This window comes from Ammospiza caudacuta, chromosome 1 (assembly GCF_027887145.1).
Source record: "Ammospiza caudacuta isolate bAmmCau1 chromosome 1, bAmmCau1.pri, whole genome shotgun sequence".
Taxonomy (NCBI): domain Eukaryota; kingdom Metazoa; phylum Chordata; class Aves; order Passeriformes; family Passerellidae; genus Ammospiza; species Ammospiza caudacuta.
This window is the reverse complement of record NC_080593.1, coordinates 142,776,234-142,788,693: the sequence shown is the minus strand read 5'-3', so window position 1 is coordinate 142,788,693 and position 12,460 is coordinate 142,776,234.

Below are 12,460 nucleotides of genomic sequence, written 5' to 3'. Positions count from 1 at the left end.
TTATCATAATCTTAAATCTGTGCATCTCCAAAATAACCAGGGCAGACTGTGAACAGTTTTGAATGGTACTCTGCATATACAGCGCGTCTCCCTTCCTAATGACTTGTGAGCATCAACAAAGGGAGCACTGACTCAAAAGGACCAAATACCAAAATGTAAGATTTTCTGAAGGCTGGAAACTCCCTTTGCTTTCTGCTTCACATCTTGCAGCAGGCACATGAGAATGTTGTGCTTTAATGTGCATCTGGAGACATTTCACATAGGGAAGGACAAAGTGAAGTGTATTTCACTGAGCACTTTGCAGGTGTGAATGAGGCAAGAGCAGTGTTTAGTTGCTCTCATGCCACATACTTGCAGTTACTTTTCCCTTTCAAAGACATGATTTCAAGCTACCACTAGGTCTCTTTCCTAGAAAGGCCAATTTGGGGAAAAGACTGAAGCTATGTGGTGCCTTCCCACCAATGCCAGAGCAGCTGTTCCTCTGATTGCCAGTCATTCCCCTGCCTTTTCTTCCAGAGAAACACAAACACAAATATTACAAGCTCATATTACTTGCAACTGTTCAGACAAATGCCTTAAGAGGAGTGGTATTGCTTTTACCTCTGTGTATGCTAGTTTAGGGAGGTTGTTGATACAAAAAGTTGCCACCATCTTTTCCAGTAATGAGGGAAACCTGGATCTATCAATGGAGATTTTTCTTTCAGATACCCTGCTCCCATCCCTGTGGGCCCCAGTCAGCCTGTGAGCTGGGCAGATCCGACTGGAAGAATGGTCTGGCTGTGCAGCCATTAAAGCAGGGCATCCCAGCAAATTTTAAGGCATGAAGTTCTGGAAGTCTGAAGCCCAAGCTCCTGCTCAAAGCAGGACAACTTTAGTCCAGGTCTGCTGTGATTTGGCTGTCTGAGTATTGAAACATCCAAGTACAAAACCTTTCTGGGCAGTATTCTCCACTCTGCCCACACAGTCCAGCCTCAGCCTCCCATAGCTGTCCCCTCGTAACTCCCCATGTAACTGCTGACCTCTGTTAGATCATCCCTTAGACTCCTTTTGATCAAACGGAATAAGCTCATCTCTTCCTGGAGTTTCTTTACCATGATAAGTCTTCTTCTTTCTGGTTTAGAAGTTTATAAAGAATCCCTCTCTCTATATTTTGTTGCTATTCTGCTCATTAATGTCAATGTTATTAATTACATTTAAACAATGGTAACTTGTCATTCTTGTTGGTAATTATGTCATGACCCCTAGTAGTACATTCAAATACACATTTGCAGTGTATAAAGGCCCTTGCCAAATTTACAAGGCAAGTAAGAGAAGCATAGTATGAACTGCTTTTGTGATCCCCTTAATGACCACAAGACTTTTCCTCTTAAAATGCCTCCCACTTGCAAAAACATTAAAAGTGGGTTTTCCATTAGGTGTTAAGTATTTATGTTGAATTCACTTCCTGGAATGTAGAATTTGTTAAAGTGTCTTAAATTTTTTCTTTACAGATTTCAGTTCAACATTGAGATGCCATTAGTTGATCCATTGCCAACCTTCCATTCAATAATTACCCCCCCGCCATAACATTTTTGCTTGATCCTATCAAGCTTGGATTCACTTTGATTGGATAGAATGTTCATTGGCAGATGCTAAGAGGAGGCCCATAATTCTATTTATGTTCATCCCTTAAACTATTTTTGCCTTTTAAGGGATCTAATAATTTCAGTTCTCTTTCACCCATGGTTCTAGCTTAATTTAGTAAATTTTTATGCTGCATTTTGTGAAAAAATTGAAGACCTTCACTCCTGAAATGAGCTGCTCTATTTTTACTGGTAAGAAAACATTCTGCAGATTGAAAGGTATTCACAACTTTTTTATGATTGAGAATATTAAAGTTTGAACCAGCCATGCAAAAATAACCATTTTTTTGTTTTATAGAGTAAGAACAAAATCTCCCAGGAAACCCCTGCAATATGAGGAACTGTGCTCCTTGCAGTATTTCTCATCTGATCAGGTGAAGATTGTGCATTGCAGTAATATCTGCATCTGAGCTCATCAGACCCTCTTCATACCCAACAAATAGCAACAGACATGTCTGTGATGCAATTCTTGTAATCACAAAGAACCTGTCTAAAGTAGCTGGTGTGAGGTGTTATCTTCTCTCCAGTGACATAAAGGGATGTCATTTGTCCCCATACCTGCACCAAGTGCCATCTGAGATGCTGTGCTGCATTTGACAACACCTGCAGGCGGTGGCAGATATGGTGTGGGACCCAAAGGAAACCTGCAGACTTCTGGAACTGCAGCTGGACACAGGTACTTTAGGTGGCACCTAAAGGTGTGAGGGGACTGGATCAGCACAGCCTGCATCCATCAGTGTGGTCCATGGTGCTCTGGGATATCAGCCTTGGAGATCATGCTTGGCCTCTGACACTGCTCCTGGAGGAACTGGACATCTCATGGGTGCAGTGTCATGTCATCCAGCCCTGTGCAGATCTCCTGGGTGTCCTGGAGCACATCAAACATGGCACAGTTACATTTGCTCAAAAAAATCAACTCCTGGAGCAGACTGCTAGGTGAGTGCAGTACTAGTGCACATGTGGAGAGCTAAACTTCTGCCAATGAATCTGGAGGTGAATTCCACTCCAAAAGTCAGGTTCCTCTAATTTCCAATCTTTGTCACCAATGGTTATTATTTAGAGTCAGGTAGGATTGACATCCTCACACTGGTCTTGTTTCAGAAGGTGTCTGTCTGCTGGTAGAGCTCAGTGCAATGCAGCAGTGCTGACATATCCATTCCACTGGAGAGATGCCTGCAGTCATTCTTGGGTGGTGACTCACTGAAAAACTCCCACAGTCGAGACTATTTGTCCGTTCTAAATTAAACATCTTACAGTAAGAGCAGAAATCCTCCCTTAGGATCTGCTGGAGGCTCTTACATGGAAAGGTATGTCTGACTAGTCAGCTTCATACCTGGGAAGGGCTCTCAGTGAAGACAGAAGGACTATTTGTAGCCCTGGTTGAGCAGGAGTGTTGGACTGATGACCCTTCCAACCTCAGCTGTCCTGTGACTCTGGGATGCAGTTGTTAAACAGAACTGGACTCTGCCAGCCTGCAGTGGGGTCAGTACAGCTGAGGTTTAAAATTGGGTATCCACATGAATAGTCTCTGAATCAGGATTCATAAAAGCCCAAGTGGAAGAACATAAGGCTTCCATGAACTGGTACAGAAGGAGCAAGACTGTGCTGGCTTCCACTTGGGTGCTGAGATCCTGCTGGTTTCACTGAGTCTTCCATCTCTACAGAGCAGTTAGTAATGCAAATGCTTGTTTGGATCTGGATCTGAAATCAGAAAAGATGATGGCTGGAGCCTACCTATCTCTTGCTAATACTGTTTTTATCCATCACTACTAAATTAGTTTCTACATTAAAGCTGTTTTTACATTTTTTCTCTCTCAGATTTTAGCAGATCATTACTAAATCTTGCTCTTTTGGGATAATCCAGTCATTAAAATTAGGTTTAAAACTGAGATTTAGCACAGAGCTTAGTGCAATCCATGTCTGACTATTGTGTGATATTTAAAAAGGTTTCTTCTGAAGTGCATGGGACTTGCTGTGCTAAAAAAGCCAGGAGAGTGAGTGTAGAAGCCTAAAGATAAGGGAGCTAATGTGCATGTCTCACACACCGATAGCTGAATGGCTGTGGGCCCAGCCAAGGGCTGCTGGTATTAACAAACAGGGGGTGTAGGTAATACCACACTGTGAGAAAGAGCAGGATGTGGCCGGAGATAGGGCAGCACTCTTCTGGGACCAAAGTCCTTGATCCGGCTCCTGGAGATAAGCACAACACAGTACAGCACAAGTGCAGAATGAGGTTGAGAAAAGGGCATGGACTGTAGGGGGGGATGGAGAACACCTAAAGCCTGCTAACCCACTTCCAGAAAGGTCTGGAAAAACAGGCTGCACATGGGAACTATTTTGCACAGAAATTGAAAATCTTATTTCCAGGGTGGGGAAAACTTGTGTCTACAAGGGTACTCCCAGAAACCCCAGTGGACTAGCTCCATGTGTGTGCCCCAGGACCCTGGACACCCCACCTGGATCGAGCTGGAGCCACAAGTGGTGATCTCTTTTCCCTCTTTCTTTTCTTTGTCTCTCCCCCTTTTTAATCCCTTTCTCTCTCTCTCTCTCTCTCTCTCTCTCTCTTCCCTTTCACCCTACCCCATTTTCCAAAACCTACTGCTGTCTGCTTATCACAGACTAACATATCCATGCCAAGTGTGTAAATCCAGTAATGGAACTTTGTAAACTTATGTGGATCCTCTGAGTTTTGTTGCTCCTTTTGACCACATATGAGCATCTATGAATCTTGCATGCTTAAAAGTGGGATGTCACAGTGAGCTAAAGGACCACTGCTCTGAGCCAGGATAGCAGCTCTAGGACAATTTCTGACCAGCTCACTGAGATCCTTTGCATATACAATTATAGCTTAATATAAAAATGTGATTTGTGTGTGGCCCTGTAGTCTGTTTGTCATTTTGGCTTGCACACAGCTGACAGAAAAGACCAATATAATCTGCATTTGATCCACAGCATTTTGCCTGGGCTCTAACAGTGGTCTGGAACCCTGGAAGAAAGGTGTGGTTTAGTAGAGAGACACCAATGAAACAAACACTGCAGACATAGAAATAAGAAAGCAAGTTAATAAATTAATTCTGATAAATTGATAAATTAATTCTGATAAATTGATAAATGTTTGTCTCCAGACAAAACTTCCAAATTAACAGGTACCAGTATTAATAGACAAATAAGCAATGACTTCTTAAATAAAAGGATGTGGAAAACAAAGCTAACGCAATTGGAATATTGACACAGTTTCACCTGGTAAGTTTTTCATGTTAACTTTTATAACATTAATAATAAAATCTCTAGCCAAAATTCATGTTTAACCAAGTCATGACCCACTGAAACTGGTGTGGGGTGCTGCAAAGCTGCAGTATCAGTTGGTTTGGATGAAACACCCCTGCATGAACAGTGAAACTGTCTGCCTGGGGAGCTTCCTTCTTTGGGGAATTTCACAAATAGGTCAGCGAAAGATGAGTTGGGAGGCTTCTTATGCAGGATTGCTTCTGCTTCAGTGTTGAGTCTCCTGGGTTCCTGAAGCCTCTCTGGGAAAGTCACTCTCTGCAGTCTGCAGGAGTTTTTGAGCTGTGGTATTTCTTTGAATTGAGGTATTCAGTGGTGCTGGAGCCCCCAGACTGATAACCCAGTGAAGGCCAACGCGGTTGGTTTATAAGTCCTGTCACAGTCTTGATATTTAATGAAAAAAATTGAGTTAAACATTAAATTTTCTTTCATTTTACTGCCATTAGACTTGAAGATTTACAGTAGCATGCTGTTCTCATAATTTTTTCCAGTAATTGCTTGTATACTCCAGTGTACTTTAGTTCTTATGCTTGTATACTTTCAGTATACTTCAGTTCTCCTTTCTTACACCACTTTCTCCATATTATGCTTCTGTAATCATAATACCACACTGATGATATTGGTTTTGATTAGTCAGATTAGGATGTGAGCATGCAACATGCAGAGGAGCTGTGAGCAAGAGTACAAATATGAGCAGTGCAATGGAATTCAGCTGGGCTCTTTCACATTAAATACCTTGAAGCTGTCAGGAGTTTAATGCTAAGCCTGAAAACACTTTGACCCCATGGTCTGAGCTTTTCCTAAGGACTCTACAGCCTTGGGTCACACTGGATTCAGGGGACCTGCCTGGACACTGGGATCTCCAGGCAGTGGCAGTGGGCTCTCATGGAGAGGAGAAACTGAGGAAGGAGTGTAATTCTCTGTTTAGACAGGGCTACTTCTAAGTAACATGCAAAATCCGTTTTGTCTGAGCTTGGTGTGCTTATGGCAAGGGAGTTGCAGCTAGATGATCTTTAAGGTTCCTTCCAAGCCATTCTATGGTTCATTCTGATTCATTTTATGATTCTGTGATTCAATGACAAGAGATTTTTCTGCAAGCTGTGTACCCTTTCCCTGGCACTTCTGCTTTCTCTTTTACCTTGTCATGCTGGTGATGTTTTTTCAAGTTGCATCCATTGCACTTCTGTTTTCTTTGATCTCTCTTTTTGTTGCTTAAATATGCAAGCTTACAGAAGAATAGCAAGTAAAACTCTTTTGTATGTGCTTCTCTTTTGGGTGATGGCATGCGCTTTTATTGGGCTGGCAGTGGCTTTCATTTCAGCTATCCTGTCATATAGAAGTCTAGCTTTTTTTCTTACAACCCCTAGAAGATCACTAAATTGTTTCCACAGGCTTTTCATCTAACACATAATACCAAGGTTAAAATAATCAGTATTGGCTGTTTTATTGAAATATAGAACAATATAAAAATTTATTTAATTTTTCCTTTTGTAAATTCTTTACTGGATTACAGCTCTTGTGGAAGTTATATATACCTAACAGGCCTATTACAGCTTATAAATTCTAAAGCTTGTGTAAGTAGTATAATAAAATATAATAATACTGATAATATCTTGGAATTTGCAACAAAACCCCTTCAACACATTCAGTTTAAGAAGTGGTCACAATTCTTAGATTTATTGTAGGTGTTTATAGCTCTTTGTGAATTTCTGTGGAGGGAAGGATGGTTATTCCTGCTTTGCTGATACTACAAAATGCAAAAGTTTCTCAGGGTTGAGGTTCCACTTCATTTTTTACATAATTCCTAATTTGTGCTGGATGTAAAACTGAATATTTTGTTTTATTATATTATTGCTTGGGACTCTCACTTTGCTCTGATTGATATTGCTGGAATTTCCAAAGTCCAAATTATAGAGTAGAGAGAAATATTCACAGTGCTGAAGGGACGATGGATTTTGCTCTGACTCATTTGAAACAATTTTCTTTGCCCTGAAATCTTTGACAGATTAAAAAAGGTGATCTAGCTAATTCTCCTCAGGAACTGAAATTATAGAGTTGTCCTGATTTGTGCTTGTGAAAGACCTGCCTTGAGCCCTTGCATTGAGCAAGAGGAAGGTCCAACCATCCAAGATGAGTTCAAAAGCAGACTGCAGTAGTGAGGGGATTTGGCATCATGTAGTTCCAGAGACCTTTTGCAGGTCTTCCCAGGCACATTAATTTTAATCTATTAAAATTCTGGAATAGGAAAAGTATTCTTGAAATTATCCGGAGAGAAAGTCACTGTCCCTCCAGTCTAATAAGAGAAATCACCAGCTGCAGAGGGAGGATCCAGCAGTCACTGATAGCACAGATAGATCCTAGAGAAATCCTAGAGACATCTTCCTTTTCCTTTTCCTCATCAGGATAGTATGACTGATTTTCTTGCTCTGGACTTACCATGTGGTGGTTTCTGTCTTGTGTTGCCTCCTGTCCCCATGAACTGCAGGAAAAGAGAGAGCTGGAGGCTGCTGCTTCTGGTTCCCTCTTTCTGGACCCATTTTGAGTGATTGTGTCCAGAGAAACTCAAGAGAATTTTGATGTGGCAGTTTTCTCCTGCTTGGTAGTTTGTCTGCTGCTGGAAAAGATTAATGAAGGCAAAGCAGATTTGAAGAGTGTGCAGCACTACCTGGGCTGTGCATGGAAACAGAACACTCAGCTGGGCATGGCAGCACGCAGTCTGCCATCAGATGGGACAGACTCTGGAGTCTGGGGAAGGGGAAGGTCTGTCCCCACGGGACCTCAGGAGGCTGTGTCTGCATCATGGCATGGCAGTGGCACAGCAGGTCCTGGCTTGGTGCCAGCCTGCATGGTCTGGGTGGCCCAAACCCCTCTGTCAGTGACAGGCTGCAACAGGAGCTGTGGGATGGGGTCTTGAGGTCTTGTCTCTGAGGGATTCCCAACCCAGCTCCATTTCACCCACCAGGGAGCTGAAGGATGTCAGATTTGTGTGAGCTGAAAAATGACTGTCAGCTAACTGCATGGCCAGTGGTTAAGTTTTCACATGTCCCTGCAGGGACAGAGCTATTAAGTAGATAAAAAGAGACTCTTTCATGGGATGTCTGTCTATCCATCTACATTGCTTCTCTCTGGTTTTGTTGGCAAACTGCCTTCTCTTCAGTGCTAATTCTACTCCTCCATTTATAATTTTATGCTTGACTCAATATATATTGTTCTTTCAGAATGAACACTATCTTTATTCCTCATTTGTCTTTCAAAATGCAGTTGGAGGCCTGAGGGACAGTCACAGTGTGCTTGTAAGCTCTGGAGGAGAAACAGTTCCAAGCCCAGGAAATGGTTGCTGCAGAGACCCCTCAAGTCCTTGTGGGAATAGAAACTGCTCCATCTCACTGGAGCTACCAAGGGAGAATTACTGTGCTCCTGCTTCAGTGAAAAGCTGGCACACTCCAGTATTTCTACGTACATCAAGTCACAAGTGGTTCTGCTTGGTCTGTATTTTTAATTGCTTGAGTAGAAATAAGCTTCCCTCTGGTTTAGGAGGATCCCCAGCTGGATAGAAGCCCCCCTCTCCCAGGCAAAGAACCACCAAAGGCCTTTCCTCACTGAGCCACTCTGCCAGGGTTGGGAGCAGGCAGACATTTACACAGCTGGTTAGCAAAAGTCTGCAAAAAGCTCCTTTTATCCAGGCTGCTGTTCAGCTTTGTTAGTCCCAGCCTTGGCTGTCTGCAGTAATGCATTATCGATTTTCCCCATGCATGCAGTTAGAATTTTTATTGCAACTGCTACCTTGCTGACTTGTCCATTTGTAGTGTCACACATGACAAGGATTTTGAAGGACAGCAACAGCCCAGCTGGGAACACATGAGAGCTGCATTCACAGCAGTACAGCTGACATAGCAGGAGTGACACTGCCAAAATTAAATCACCACTCCAGGAATACTTGGCAGCCCAAGCCCAGATTGGAAGTACCCAACAAGTTTGCTGACATCACAGGTACCTTTTTGTTGTCCTAAAAAAACTCCAGAAGGATGTGGAATCTCATGTCATAAAATGTGACATTCTTCAAAGTATTGTTCTGTGATTCATTTGTTTTGGATGTGGTAGCATCTCTCAGTATACTACACACTAATTAATTTTCTCACAGTGGAGAATTCCATCTTCTTTATAATTATTTGGAGATGGAAAAAAAAATTCCAGTTCTGTCATTTAGTAGGGCAACTATTAGGGAAGGCTGAGACCATGGGGTTTTAGCACAGTGTGATCTGAAGGCTATCAGTGTCAGTGAGTTCATTGGCTTATTTGTGCAACAATTCAGCCTTCTATCCTTTAGTTTTAGAAGTGATATCCCTAGTAAATATACTTCAGGACTATGGTAAAAGTGACTTTCAGAAGTGTGTCCTTCTGAGACAGGTTTGTTTCATCACATAACAGAAGCTGCTACCCTGTTCTGCCACTGCTGGGTGTGATCAACCTTTCCATGCCTAACTCTGTGCAAGTTGGGTGTTATTTTCTGACATGTTGGTTAATTTTGGGGTCTTCTAATGGGGCAAGGCACCAGGAGAGAGCTGGCACTGGGATCCATGTGCTCCTCTGTGGACTCTGCCCATCACAGTGACTACAACATTGTTTCCTCTGCGTAACACAAGTGAACTTCTGAGCATTTAAAGTTGGTTTTTATAATTTGAAAATCCTTTCCCAGCATTTATAAACATATTTGATGGCAAGTAGTATGGGTGGAGATTAGGTCTTGTGTTGCAAGGAAACTCTGATTTTCCTTTCTGAACTGGAAAGGAAAAACTACCCTTCCCAAGTGAAATTCCAGGAAAGCAGATAAATGAGAAAAAGTGGTTGGTCTGAATTTAAGTATTTTTAAACTTTTGTAACTGAATTTTGTTCAAAAGTCCATTTCAGGGGAAAGAAAATAAAAACTGCCATTCCAAAAGGACCAAATAGAATACATGAACTTCACAATGTGTTCAATTTCTTTCTAGGGCAAATGCTATCAGAATAAACAGATTTTGGAAAATGCATAAATTATGACAAACCCTGATGTTTTGACCCCAAAAATTCTTCGTTGAGATCTTGTTAACCAGCTAGTACTGTCAGTGTACCTGGGGCTGAATATCCTGACAGACCTTCTGGAATGTGGTGGCCAAATGCACCTGTAGAGCCTAATCCTGAAGTCAAAGCAAGAAAACAGTAGCAGAGTTATATCAGACTGGGACACTTTGGAAAAAAACCCTGTTTACTGTTTTAAAGGAGAGTTTAAAGCTGTTTTCAGCTGCTATGAAGGCTGGATCCTCCTTTTCAAATTTTTTTGGGACTGTCATTCTCCATTTCCCTCTTGTAACTTTCTGAACCAACTTAAATGGCTGCAGTAGAGCAGGGATTCTATAACAATTTCATTTTTATTGAAGAACAGAGATGGAAAATTTAAGCAAGAGAATGAATAATTCCATTTCTAGTGGAGTATGCTGTATCTGTTATTGTCGTGTTGCATGTGATACATGATGAACTCTGTGTAACTTACAGGGATTTTAGTACAGGTACCTCAGCCTGCCTGAGAGAAGCCAGTTTGAGTCTAAGACAGGAAAATGGAGTTTAAATCAGCTGGATAAACATGGTCAGGACTCTGTCCTATCTGCTGCTTTGGGTAGGTTGAAGTTGTGGGATGGAAACTGCAACTTGACTGCTTCTTTTTGTGAACAGACTGGATTTCTGCTGCAAGTATGAACATAGCCTTAGGAGTATGTAAAATTCAACAGTATTTAATTCTGAAATCCCATGGGTTTTGTTTCTTAGTGTCAAACTTTTCCTACTTTTCTTAATGTTTGTGCATGTGTATGTTTGTGGGCTACAAGGAGAATGTCAGCAGCAGCAAGCCCAGATTTTAGCTTTGGTAATCAATTCTGAAAATGATTATTTATTTTGTAGCACCTGAAAATAAATTAGGTTTTTGAAAAGAAATTGTATAGAAAAGGAGATTACAGTGCAATGAAGGATTTGACAGTTCAGGGAGAAGAGAGGGGAAGAAAATGGGTTATGGAAATTGGAATATGTGGTTACTGAAGCTAGTGTGGGTGGCTAGAAATAATTTTGCATGTGAAGTGTATGTACAACCCTTTTCTGAAAAGCATGTGAAAAGAGTGAATTTTTATTTTAAGTGTAAAATCTTCTCTCAGAAATGGTATTTGAGACCTGTAGATGAACAAGAACTCAGAATTATTTACTGAGGAAAAGAGTTTTGGAAAAAGTGAAGGAAAATGCACTCTTCATGAGCAGTCCTCTTTGTCTGACTCTGGAGCTTTTGTGTCTTGCAGTGACATTTCTCCTTTTCTTTATTGGACAAATATGTGAGTTGCTGAAGCCAGTTGGAATATTCCTTTGGAAATACTGCTTGAAAAGAAATCACTTCATTTTCAAAATAAAAAATGAGGAGAAAAATTTCTGGTTTTAGTCAAATAAATAAACAAAATCATGTAAAGGCCAAATAATTATTTCTTTATGGTTTATGATAAGTGTAGGCCTGGATGCTTTTGTCTGTGAATTGGGTTGAGAGCCAAAGATTTCTTGCTTCAGTGGATGAAACCTGGATCTTATTGTGTAAAACAACAACAAAAAAAATCTTTCTCTGGACTATTTTTGAGAGTACAAATATTTGGATTTCCTGATAATGCAAATTCTTATGCATTCTCTACTGAAATGGGTGGACATGGTCATGCAAACAACCTAGCAACAATTGTGAGTTCAGTGTTTGCCTGACATCATTAATTGCTAATCAGACAAATTCCTTTACTTTATTGCAAGATGTGACTTGGATGCCATGAAGACCATAAAATGTGGTGCAAAACCTCTCAGCTGTTTCTTTTTCATTTTGGACATGTTGAGATGGCTTTTGAATGTCAGTGGGCTGAAGTAAAGGAGAATTTTATGTGCAGAGCTCTTGTGTATCTCTGGTCTGCCTAAGCCAGGCAATATTAATTGTATGGGAGGAAATTGAGATTCTTTGCCCATTTAGAGATCATCCATCATTTTCAGAATGAAGCATCCCAGCAGTTCTCACATGAAAGTTAAGAAGGGAAGGAGACTCAGCTTAATAGTATGTGATTGCAAGATAATGAAAGGTGCTGGGGCTCACTTAATTACCAGAGGTTTATCTGCCTGCCTGGGAAGGAATGTCTGCCATGCAGAGTGCTGAGATGGATGGCCAGCAGTGTGCTGGGAGTGAGTGCCATTCCCATGGGAATGCTGGGCTGATGGAGCTCACTGATGCAAGGAGCAGGGCTGTGTGTGCCTGGGGCTGGGCTTGGCAGGTTTGAGCCAGTCTGGGCAGGGGTTTAGCTGTGCATGCCCCTGGAGGAGATGGAGCTCCTGAGCCCTGGAGCGTGCTGTGGCTCTCCCTGTGTGCATTCCAGTGCATCCAGAGCAGGAGGCAGCAGCAGATGCAGGCTCACCAGCACCACTGTGGGGCTGAGGGGCAGGGACAGCCAGGCTATCTCAGCTTGCAGAGGTGCACCTCACTCTTTGGTACCCCTCTGCTCACACTGAGGGGTCAG